The sequence below is a fragment of the Orycteropus afer genome, unplaced genomic scaffold (genome assembly GCF_000298275.1).
Source record: "Orycteropus afer afer isolate SDZICR_OR568_19922 unplaced genomic scaffold, OryAfe1.0 scaffold00312, whole genome shotgun sequence".
NCBI lineage: Eukaryota > Metazoa > Chordata > Mammalia > Tubulidentata > Orycteropodidae > Orycteropus > Orycteropus afer.
Window position 1 is genome coordinate 332,851 of NW_006921899.1, and position 11,132 is coordinate 343,982.

The following is an 11,132-nucleotide window of genomic DNA, read 5'->3' on the forward strand; positions in this document are numbered from 1 at the left end:
TTGAGTCAGCTCCGACTCATAGCGACCCCATGGACAACAGAATGAAACACTGCCCAGTCCTACACCAGCCTCACAATCCTTGCCATGCCTGAGCCCATGGCTGCAGCCATCTTGTTGAGGGTCTTCCCCTCCTTCGCTGACACTCTACTTTAACAAGCATGATATCTTTCTCCAGGGAATGGTCCCTTCTGACAACATGACCAAAGTAGGTGAGATGAACTCTGGCCATTGTTGCTTTCAATGAGCATTTGGCTGCACTTCTTCCATGACAGATTTGTTCATTCTTCTGGCAGTCCATGGCATTTTCAGTATTCTTTGCCAACACCGCAACTCAAAAACATGAACTCTTCTTTGGACTTCCTTATTCATTGTCCAGCTTTCACATGCATAAGAGGTGATGGAAAATACTATGGCTTGGGTCAGGCCACCTTATAACATGTACCTTTAATTCTCACAATCAAATTTTTATTATTATTATTTTAATTCTCACAATAACGCAGTGAGGTAGCTGTTATTATCCTCTTCTCACAGTGGAAGAAAGGCGGCGTGCAGAGATGAACTAACGTGGCCAAGCTTACAAAGCCCGGAAGTGGAGGAGTCAAAATTGAGCCTAGATCACCTGACCCCAGGGTGCAGAGTCTTAACCACCACACAGCTCCTGTAAGAGATCTGGGGGTCTAGAAAGGTCCTTGCAGATCACTTGTCATTACAACAGGGTTTCTTTAGATCATGGCCTGAGCTGGGCATGCCCGTGGTGTTTTTACTGACAACACGCATTTTACCCCAAGGAGTGGCAACTAGAAGCAACTGATCTAGTGACAGTGATTCATTCATAAACACTTGGCTTTGGCCCAGAGGTGGCACGAGGTGAGACCATAGGTGAACGTTAGGATGTCACATACGTCGGGAGTCTACAGGTGCGTGCTGGGGAGAGAGAATGAGGTTGAAACTCAGAGAGAATGAACTGTCCTCTGTGGCCTTTTTGGAAAAGGAGGTTTTGATTCAAGCCCAGAGATTGGTCAGAAAGTGAACCCAGCCACCTACTGATCAGCAGTACTTGGTCCTATTAACTATGACAAAATAATTTTAATACTCTTCAGGGCAAAATTCTTTATGTAGGCAGATTGGTCAACTTGGTCAACCTTAGCTGCTTCTCATTGGCTGGGAACCTGCCTATGGGTTTAACTAAACTCCTTCCCTCCCTTCTTCTCTCCCTGCCTCCCCCTTCTTTCCTTCCTACCTCTTCTCTCTTCTTCTTCAGATATTTTTGAGTACCTGTTATTTACTGATGCAGTTCTTATTTATTGAGTACCTACTATGTGCCACAAATGATTCTAGGTGCTGCAGACACAACAGTGTACTTGACAGACTAACATTGTCCCATATGAATGTTGAGGATTCACAGCGTCTGTGGTACACACAGAGTAAGGAGCTCTGGTGGAGTTTCCAGTGCAGCACTAGAAGGGGTAATGAAAGACAATGACAGCAATCTGGGGAGAAAAATAAAGATGACAGATTGTGATATCTATTACGAATAAAACCAAATGAGTGATGTGACAGAGAGTGATGGAGACAGTGGGGTGACTGGGATGAAAGGGGGCAGAAGGTGACATTTGAGCTGAGATGTGCAGAGACCATTACATACAAGGTCCCTCATGGGAGTTTTGGGAGGAGGCAACAGTCAATAAACTAGTAGATGAGGAAATGTCTAATGATAAAGGCTCTGATGAAACTAAAGCTGAGTCATGGGATAGAGAATGACTGGGACATTCTGAGAAGGAGACCAAATGCCATGAAGGTGCCATAATATAAAGATCTGGTGGCAGGGCAAAAGGTGCAAAGGCCGTGATATGGGACCAAGCTTGGCATGTTTAAAACATAACTTAAGGCCAGAAAGCCTGGAGCATTGTGAGGGGGTGTATGTGGCAAGACCTCAAACTGGGGAGGTGGGTGGAGGCCAGTCACAGGGGGTGAGCAAGCCATGGGAAAGAGCTGGATGTTTGTTCTGCTGCGATGGGAGGCCATTGGAGTCCTTTAAGCGTGTAAGTGGCATAGCTTTATATATGTTTAACTGGAGTCCCTGTGGTTGCTGAGTGATGGGTGGGAGAATGGATTATAGGGCAGAGAATGAATTTCAGGGAGAATGCATTGTAGGGAAGGATGGAAGCTGGGACATCAGCTAGGATGACATTTCAAGGGAAAGGTCAGCAGTGGCTGGGACTGGGAGGTGGATGTCTTGGAGGCGGAGAAGACAGGACATACTGATGTCTATATGGGAGGTGGGTGAAGAAAAGAGAAGAATCAAGGATGATGCTCTAGGTTTTTACTTTGGGCAACTGTGTGGAAGGTGGAGTGGGAGCAGGTTTGGGAATGGAAATCACCATTTATGCTTGGACTTGTCAACTTTGGAGGCATGTTAGAGACTTCAGTGGTGATATCATGTAGGAAACTGGATAGATGGGTACAGTCAAACTGGGGGTGTACTTAGGAGAGTTAGACTTCACCTCTTCATGGATTGCTCTGAGCCCTTGGACAAGTCATTTGACCCCTATGGGGCTTTTTCTCTTGGTAAGTGGTGGTTATTGGCCATGTTGTGGGATTGAGTGGGGAACTGGAACAGTAAGAATGCCAAGCAGGAAAGGAGAGTCCATATCCCTTGTCTGTTTCATATCTGTCCCCTGTTTTCCTCTCTGAAGGAACAGTGCAAGGGCAAAATGATCGTGGAAGACTGAATCAGTGAGGAGCATTGGTGTTGAAATAAGGAGGTCTTCATGTAAGCAAGGGGCTCTGGTGAGGCAGTGGTTAAGCACTGAGCTGCTGACCGAAAGGTTGACTCCATGGGAGAAAGATGTGGCAGTCTGCTTCCCTAAAGAACACAGCTTGGGAAACCCTATGGGGCATTCTACTCTGTCCTATAGGGTTGCTCTGAGTCAAAGTCAACTTCAAGGCAGCATTGTTTTTTTTTTAAATGTGAGCCTGGCTCTTCCACTTGGAAGTGATACTTAACCTCAACTTTATACCCCAGTCTCAGTTTCCTCACTTGGGTACTGGGTGATAACATCCATCATATAGGATATGAGGATTTAGCAAGCCACTTGCATTGACCAGTGGGCAGAAACCCAATCAGATACAAGCTGATTTAAGGGGTGCTCTGGTGGCTTAGTGGGTAAGGCATTTGACTGCTAACCAGAAGGCTGGTGGTTCAAACACACCAGCTGCTCTGCAGAAGGAAGATGGAGCAAGCGACTTCCGGAAAGACTTACAGCCTTGGAAACCCAGTGGGGGTTTCTATGAGTCGGAATTGACTCGATGGCAATTCGGTTCTTGAGTGGAACTCTACCCCTAGGAGCTCTGGTGTTGCAATGGTTAAGGCATTTAGCTGCTAACCAGAAGATTGGAGGTTTGAACCCACCAGCTATTCTGCAGGAGAAAGATGAGGCAGTCTGCTTCCGTAAAGACTCCAGCCTTGGAAACCCTATGTGGCATTTCTACTGTGTTGCATGGGTCTGCTCTGAGTCGGAATGAGCTCTCTGGCAGCGGGTTTGTGGGTTTGCAGGTGTCTCCACCCTGGAGTCTCTCAGGGTTGCAGGTGGCTGATGTGCTTGCTGCTAATCAGAAAGATGGGGTTCACCCAGAGGCACCTCAGAAGAAAGGCCCGGTGACCAACTGGTGAAAATGAGCCATTGAAAACCCCGTGAGGTACAGTTCTCCTTGGACATGTATGGTGTGCCATGGGTCGGGATCAACTCGATGGCAACTGGTAACTGGTGTCTCCACCCTGACCCCCAGCCCTCCTCCCTAGGAAGGTATCAGTCTCATTCACATTTCACAGACGAGGAAACCAAGGCTCAGAAAACCTTAGTCCATTCCCCATAGGTCTCTGTGACTTTACCCAGGAGTCCCACACTTTATCCACATGGGTCAACCGGGCCTCTCCTTCTTCCTCACCTGGGCCCAGGGACTAGCCTTCTTCAATCTCCTCACTGTTGCCTGCACCCACGATGCCCCAGCAACCTGGCTGAGGGGCGGATGTGGCCTCCCAGCTGCCCACTTCCTTGTTGCTTCTGCCAACAACAGCATTGGCCCTTCTGATTTGAAGAGTTTTTTTTTTTTTTTTTTCCTGTTGGTCCCCCTAGGGGAAACAAATGTGGGTGGGGTGGGTAGTAGTGCACACCCACTGAAGTCAGGAAGTGACCCTGGCTTCAGACTCTTTTGTGCCCCTGAATGGTAACAGTGACACCCCTCTGAGATGACTGCATACCGCCCCAACCCCCTGTTGTGCTCCTGATTTTCCTTCCAGTCTTTCAACCCATTTTGGGTGCAGGACTTCCTCTCTGATAGCTGACTTCCTAGTCCTGTTAGGTGCTTTTGAGTTATTTCCGACTCATAGTGACCCTGTGTACAAATAAAACGAAACACTACCCTGTCCTACGTCATCCACCTAGGTCAGCTGAAAGCTAAACAGTGTGATTAAGAGTAGGGAGTCCTGGAGTCAGAAACACCGAGGTTCAAATCCCACCTCCGCTGTTGACAAGGTGTGCAGCCTTAACCAAGTCTATTAACCTCTCTGAGTTCTTTTGAAAATAGGCCTGAGGGCCGTAGAGAGGGCACCTGGAAGCCATAGCTTAGTGGCGAGCACACAGTAGACACTGAACTCCACGTTGGCTGTTTCTTCCTGGCATCTATGGGCACCTCTGGCCTGGCACCCCTCTCTCGGGGTTCAGCTCTGCCTTTGAGGGTGGCACTTCCCTGCAGTTTCAGTTTAGCGAATTGTCACTTGATTTGCTTCCTCCCTGTTCTCCACAGTGAGTAATCCCACCCAAACTGGGCCTTCCTCTAGCTCCCAGGTGCTGTCTGTGAGGGGCCTGCAAACCTGAGCACCCTGATTGGCTTCCATGAGGAAAGGAGGAGGGACTGGCACCCAGGGAGCACTCTGGTCCCTGGGAAACAAACCCTGTGCTGGCTCTGTCCCCAGCTGCTCCTCCTAGACCCATTAGCCTACTTGCAATTATCCCTAATATCTCAGAAGAAGAACCACTGGGAGGGCATTTGAACCATAAACACTCTCTGCAGCTCAGACAGGAGCCCTGCTTCCGTGGCTTAATTCTCTTCTGCAGAAGCTGATGAATATCCACAGTGTGCATAGCACATGGCAGGAGAGAGATGAAGGACACAAATAATAGAATGAGCGTTCCCTCCCCCATGGGGTGCTTTCCAGTGAAACCTGTAAGAACCAGAGCTTGATAGGGCTGTCTTGGTTTTCCTGGTCTTGCAAGTTTTCCCGTCTTTGAAAGGATCATCTTACCACTTTTTTCTTTTTTTCATAAATTGATTTACTTTTATTGTGGTGAAAACATACATAACAAGACCTTCACCAACATAACAACTTCCCCATTTACAGCTCAGGGACATTGATGGCATTTTTCATGTCGTACCACCGTTACTGCTATCCTTCTCCAATGAATTTCACCACCATTGACGTGAACTCAGTGCCACACACCACTGTTCTGTCACTCTCTGTTAGTGGAAGATAATTCATTTTTTTCCACCTTAATACAGGTTACAGGTTTTACTGTACTTTCTAAGGAGCCTGAGTGGTGCAGTGGTTAAGAGCCCGGCTACTAAACAAAAAGCTGGCAGTTCGAACCCACTGAGCTGCAGTAAAGGAGGAAGACCTGCCAATCTGCTTCTGTAAAGATCACAGCCATGAAAACCCACTGGGGCAGCTCTCCTCTGTCACAGGGGTCACTCTGAGTGGATCCCACTCAATGGCGCCCAACAGCATAGACTTTCATTCATTCACCACAATGTCTGTGGGTTACATGGTTGCAGACACGGGCAGGGATCAATGGTAACCAATTTCTGTTGATCCAATGAATGAAAAATATCTTGTATTTGCATTTCCCATATATTCACGTTGCTGTTAGGTGCCATGGAGTCGGTTCCGACTCATAGTGACCCTGTGGACCACAGAACGAAACACTGCTGGGAGCTGTGCTAGCCTCACAATCCTTGCTGCACCTGAGCCCATCGTTGTAGCCACTGTGTCAATCCATCTTATTGAGGGCCTTCCCCTTTTTCCCTGACCCTCTACTTTACCAAGCATGACATCCTTCTCCAGGGAATGGTCCCTTCTGACAACGTGACCAGAGTAGGTGAGAGGAAGTCGGGCCATTCTCGCTTCTGAGGAGTGTTCCGGCTGCACCTCCCCCAGGACAGATTCATAGGGTTGGCCGTGTCTTCATGTGATTGTTGGCCATTTGTATTTCTCTCTGGGAATTCCTTCTTCATTACTGTGTCCATTTTTCTATTGAGTTGTTTCCTTACTCATTTATAATAACTATTTATATATTCTGGATGCTAATTCCTTATCTGTGGTACATGTTGAAAATAAATGCCCATGTCTGTCATGTGTCTTTCTTTTTGGTTTATAATTTCTTGTGTCGTACAGAAATTTCACACTTTGACAGTCCATTGTATAATCTTCTCAGTGGCTTCCGGGTTCCTTATATCCTTGTACATATCTGTCTGATAACATGCACCACATTGATTTGTGGTGACCTGTGTCTTCTTAAAGGAGCTCTGGTGGTGTAGTGGTTAAGGCATTTGTCTGCTAAGCAAAAGGTCAGGGGTTCGTACCCACCAGCTACCCTGCAGAAGAAAGATGAGGCAGTCTGCTTCCATAAAGTTTGCAACCTTGGAAACCCAGGGAGGGTTTGTGGTGAGTTGGAATCCACTCGATGGCAGTGTGTTTGGCTTTTTGTTATTTGGTTGTTTCCCCTAAGGTGCACTGGTAGTTGAGTAGTCGAAGTATTCAGCTGCTAACCAGAGGATTGGAGGTTTGAACCCACTGGCCTCTCCATGGGTAAAAATGAGGAAGTCTGCTTCTATAAAGATTTACTGTTTTGGAAACCGTTCTCTGCCCTGTAGGGTTGCTATGAGTTGGAATGGATTAAATGGCAGTGTGTTGACTGGGTTTTGATTATCTCCCTGTCAGACCATGGGTATTTTGAGGGCAGGGGCCGCATTTTAGTCTTCACTAACAACAACAACACCTCCTCTTCAGGGACTTGCAAGGCTGAGCACAGAGTTTTGTGCCTGAATGAGTGTTTTTTTTTTTGCAGAAAAATGAGAGAGTGAATGAAAAAGCTGTATCCTGCCCTCCCTGCAGAGGTGGGGTCTGCTGTGGAGATGGGAGTGAGTCAGGAAGTGAGTCACAGAACTCTTTCCCTGGTTCAGCCCGGCATTTCATAGCCCCCGGCAGAGAAGCCCCAGTCACTGCCTGGCAACCTCCCCCTCCCTGAACAGGCACAGTGGGCTCTGGCGGCTGTCAAACTGTGTGTGTGTGTGTGTGTGTGCATGCACACACGCACGTGTAGGGGGTCTACCATTTAAGACTCAGTGGTATCATGTTATGTGGATGTGTGAACAAGGCTTTAAAATCAGTGAGAGGATGTGTGGATGAGTGTGGGTGCTGGCGGTGGGTAGGGAGGGAGAGAAGAGAGATTGAGGAGGTGTTAAGAATCTTTGCAATGCCTTGCATTTGCTGTGGGGAGGATGGTGTGTCTTGAGTGTGTGTGCATGAAGGGGGGGTTAAGTAGCTCCGGGGGGCATCCTTGTGAGAAGAGCTTCCTGAAATCACTTAATCTGTGGCCACATGACGCTTTCAGCGGCCTGTGTGTCCTCCTGATGTCTCTGCTATGCAAGCCTCCTCTGTTCAGTCCCCAGAGGTGTGGCGTCTCCATTGTCATTTTCTGAAGCATTGGCGAGTGCCAGCGCGATGGTTAGACGCAAATAATCTGAAAATGTGTGAAAAATCGTAAATATTTACTGTACTTTCTGTGGAACAGGTTATTGCTATGAAAATCCTCTGCACACGAGTCTGGATCATTGAAGGAAACTCAGTGGAGCTAAGCAGCCAGGCGAGTGTTTGGACGCGATGCTGCCTGAATTGGCAGGTGTTGGCGTCAGCACTCTGGGGTGTTATTTTGTGTTTAGAATTGCAGTGCAGTGGAACTCCCAGTCGACTTCCTTGGCTCCCAGTTGACCCAGTCCTTTCTTTTAGAAGGGTCATAGCGTGAGACAGGGCATTTATTTGCTGCGGTAGTATGCACGGTGTTGGGTTGGGTACCGTGTGTGTGCGTTATTGTATCTAATTATCATGCCAACCCTATGAGGTGCCACATTGTTCTCCATTTCACAGAGGCACAGAGAGTTGGTGTAACTCGCTTGAAGGTACACAGTCAGTGAATGGCCCCGTTTGAGCCTTAACCACCCAGGTGTTCCCTTTGCTGAGATTTACTCTGGAGAAAGCTAACCAGCTGTCCACAGTGGTTGTAGTTTTCAACGTGAATTTGTTGTTGACATTTAGCAGCCAGGAGAGTTTGTCTAGACAGTTTCCAGCTTCTCTTGGATGTGTAGATGATCTGGCTACAGGATGGACTGCCTTTCCCTAGGGCAGCTCCCAGCAGCGGCCCCACTCTAGCTGGGGCATCAGGCTCTCCAGCTGACAGCTGGGCAGCCCCTTGGCACAGCTGTTTGAATTAATTGAGAACTGTCAGTGCCGGGCCCTCAACCTATTGGAAATGACATGCAATTTAGCTGCTGTTGTCATTTGCTATTGGAGCTTTTGACCTTCTTCTGAGTCCCTTCCTGTGGTCTCTAGAATTTGTGGGTGGTTGCGTGCAAATTATCATGGCAGGAAAGGAAGAGTGCATCGGGAGATGCAATGCATTAGCTCGTTCATTCATTTGTTTGTTGATTCAGCGTAGTCATTGAGTGGTAGATGATGCTGGAGTTACTATGTGGTCTTTCCTTCAAGGAGCTCGCGATCCAGTGGAAGAAATGGAGAGGTAAGCAGCCCTTACAATACAATGTGAAGACGCCATGATTGCATTCTGCCAAGGCAAATCTGGGAGTATGTAAGAGGACTGACTGCCTGTTCACATCTTGGGGGGCAGGTCATTGTGGTGGTTATGTTGTGTGTCAACTTGACTGGGCCTTGATGAATGGCTGGGCAGCTGGTGGTAGTTATTCCTCATGATGAGACTGGCAATCAGCTCCATGGTGGGATCTACCACAAGCAGCTGAGTAGCTGCTTTGGGTATGTGGCCTGCTTCCGGTATATAAGAAGCAGCTTTGGGAATGGTCTCTAGCCTATGGCACACTTGGACTCTGCATGTAGCCATGTTGTTGTTCAGCAGCCTGCCGCGCTCTGCCAACCTTGAGACTTACAAAGGACTTAAATTAATGCCCTGCCGTGTGGTTTGGTAACATCAGGACTGTGCCCTTTTATTTGTCGATCTTGGGCTTGTCAGCCTCAGTAGTCAGTAGCTGCCTGAGTGAAGAGATGCCTCTAGCTTCAGTGGGCCAGGAGCAGGAGGCAGAGCTGAAGCCCAAGGTCAAGGGGCTTTCACCCAGCCCTTAGGGCCTGGCACTTTGAACTTGGACTTAAAGCCTCCATACTGTGAGAGAATGAACTGCTGTTTGTTAAGGCCATCCTATTTGTGGTATATTCTTGTCAGAGTGGCACTAGGTAACCAGAACAGTCATGGAAGCCTTCTAGGAAGTGGCATCCTCTTTTGAAACCCAAGGATGGGTGGATACAGTTATCCAGGCAAAGAATAATTGGAGGGAATAGCATGTACAAAGGCTGGGAAGGGGAGCCTGACCTCTGTGGGGAATGGCTGAGTTCAGTGTGACTGAGCACTGTGTGCAAGTGCCTGTGTGTACACGTGTGTGTGTGTGTGCATTGGGGCGTACTGCAAGGTTGGACATGGAGAGATTGGTTAGTGAGCGCTGAGTGAATGGATAAGTGAAGTTGGGTAGTCTCTGTTATCTCCTAAACCAGACTCTGCTGTGCAGATGGCTGTCAGGTCAGTGGGTGAACAGCACTGGGACGTGTTTCTGATTCCTCAGACACATCCTCTTCCGGCACGACCGGCTGTATAATGTTTGAGTTCACATTACATCTCTCCTGGTGTGATCTGAGGACTTTCTGAAAGGCTTCCCTACTTGCTTGAGACTCTACTTTCTAGAGCTATTCCTTTGGCCTTAAATTTGTTCTGAGGTTAGAATGCAATGAAATTTCCCTCATGCTAGCTGGATTCTTCAGGCTGCAAAGAAAAAGCTTGTTCCAGGTATCTTAGATTGGGTGAGGGTTGATGCAGATGTGTATGGGAAATGGGATGAAAGGGGAAATGGTCTCAATAACCACATGGATACTCTAAGATAGGATCCTTGCTCCAGCAGCTCTCCTGGGAAGTTGGAACTGTGGACATCCATCATGCATTGGGCTCATTAAAGCTATCTGCTGTGTTTCCCATTTTCTACACCCAAGAGAGGCTCTGGTTTGATTTGATACCACTCGGTATGGAAAACTTATGCCGGGTCACGCCATCTATCCATTCATCCATCCATCTGTCCATCTAATTCAATAGTGGATGTTAATTTATGCCAGGTCATGCCATCTATCCATGCATCCATCCATCCGATTCCATAATGAATGTTAATTGAGGACCTATTTATGTGTCAGCCAGTAGATATTACAGCACTGAATAAGACAGACACAGTCACTGCTCTCAAGGAGTACTCAAAGAGGGCAGGCCGCCATTAAATGTGAGGAGTGCTACGAAGGGGCTAAAACCCAAACGAACAAACTCACTGTCATCAAGTCGATTCTGACTTGGGTTTCCAAGGCTCTAAATCTTTACAGAAGCAGGCTGCCTCATCTTTCTTCTGCAGAGTGGCTCCAGCCTTTTGGTCAGCAGCTAAATGCCTTAACCACTGCACCACCAGAGCGCCTTACAAAAGGATTAAACCAAAAAAACAACAGAAAACAAAACAAAACAAAAAACCCAAACTCACTGCCATTGAGTCAATCCCGACTCATAGCAACCCCTCCCTCCTTGGGTTTCTGAGGCGCTATCTCTATGGAAGTTGATCGCCCAGTCTTCCTTCTGAGGAGTTGCTGGTGGGTTTGAACTGCCAGCTTTCTGGTTGGCAGTCAAAGGAGGTAGAAATCGAAGAGTCCGTGGGTGGCCAGAAGGTTGGCATTTTAGACACACCCAGAAGCACCTCAGAAGACAGGCCAAGAGAGATCAGCCTCAGAGAGGGCACAGCCACTGAAAACA

The 11,132-nt window shown here is 47.8% G+C and overlaps 1 protein-coding gene across 1 annotated transcript in view; it reads left to right on the forward strand.

Moving 5' to 3' along the window:
* Positions 1-11,132, forward strand: part of PRKCB (protein kinase C beta) — a 580,609-nt gene that overhangs the window by 167,110 nt on the left and 402,367 nt on the right. The window lies entirely within an intron of this gene.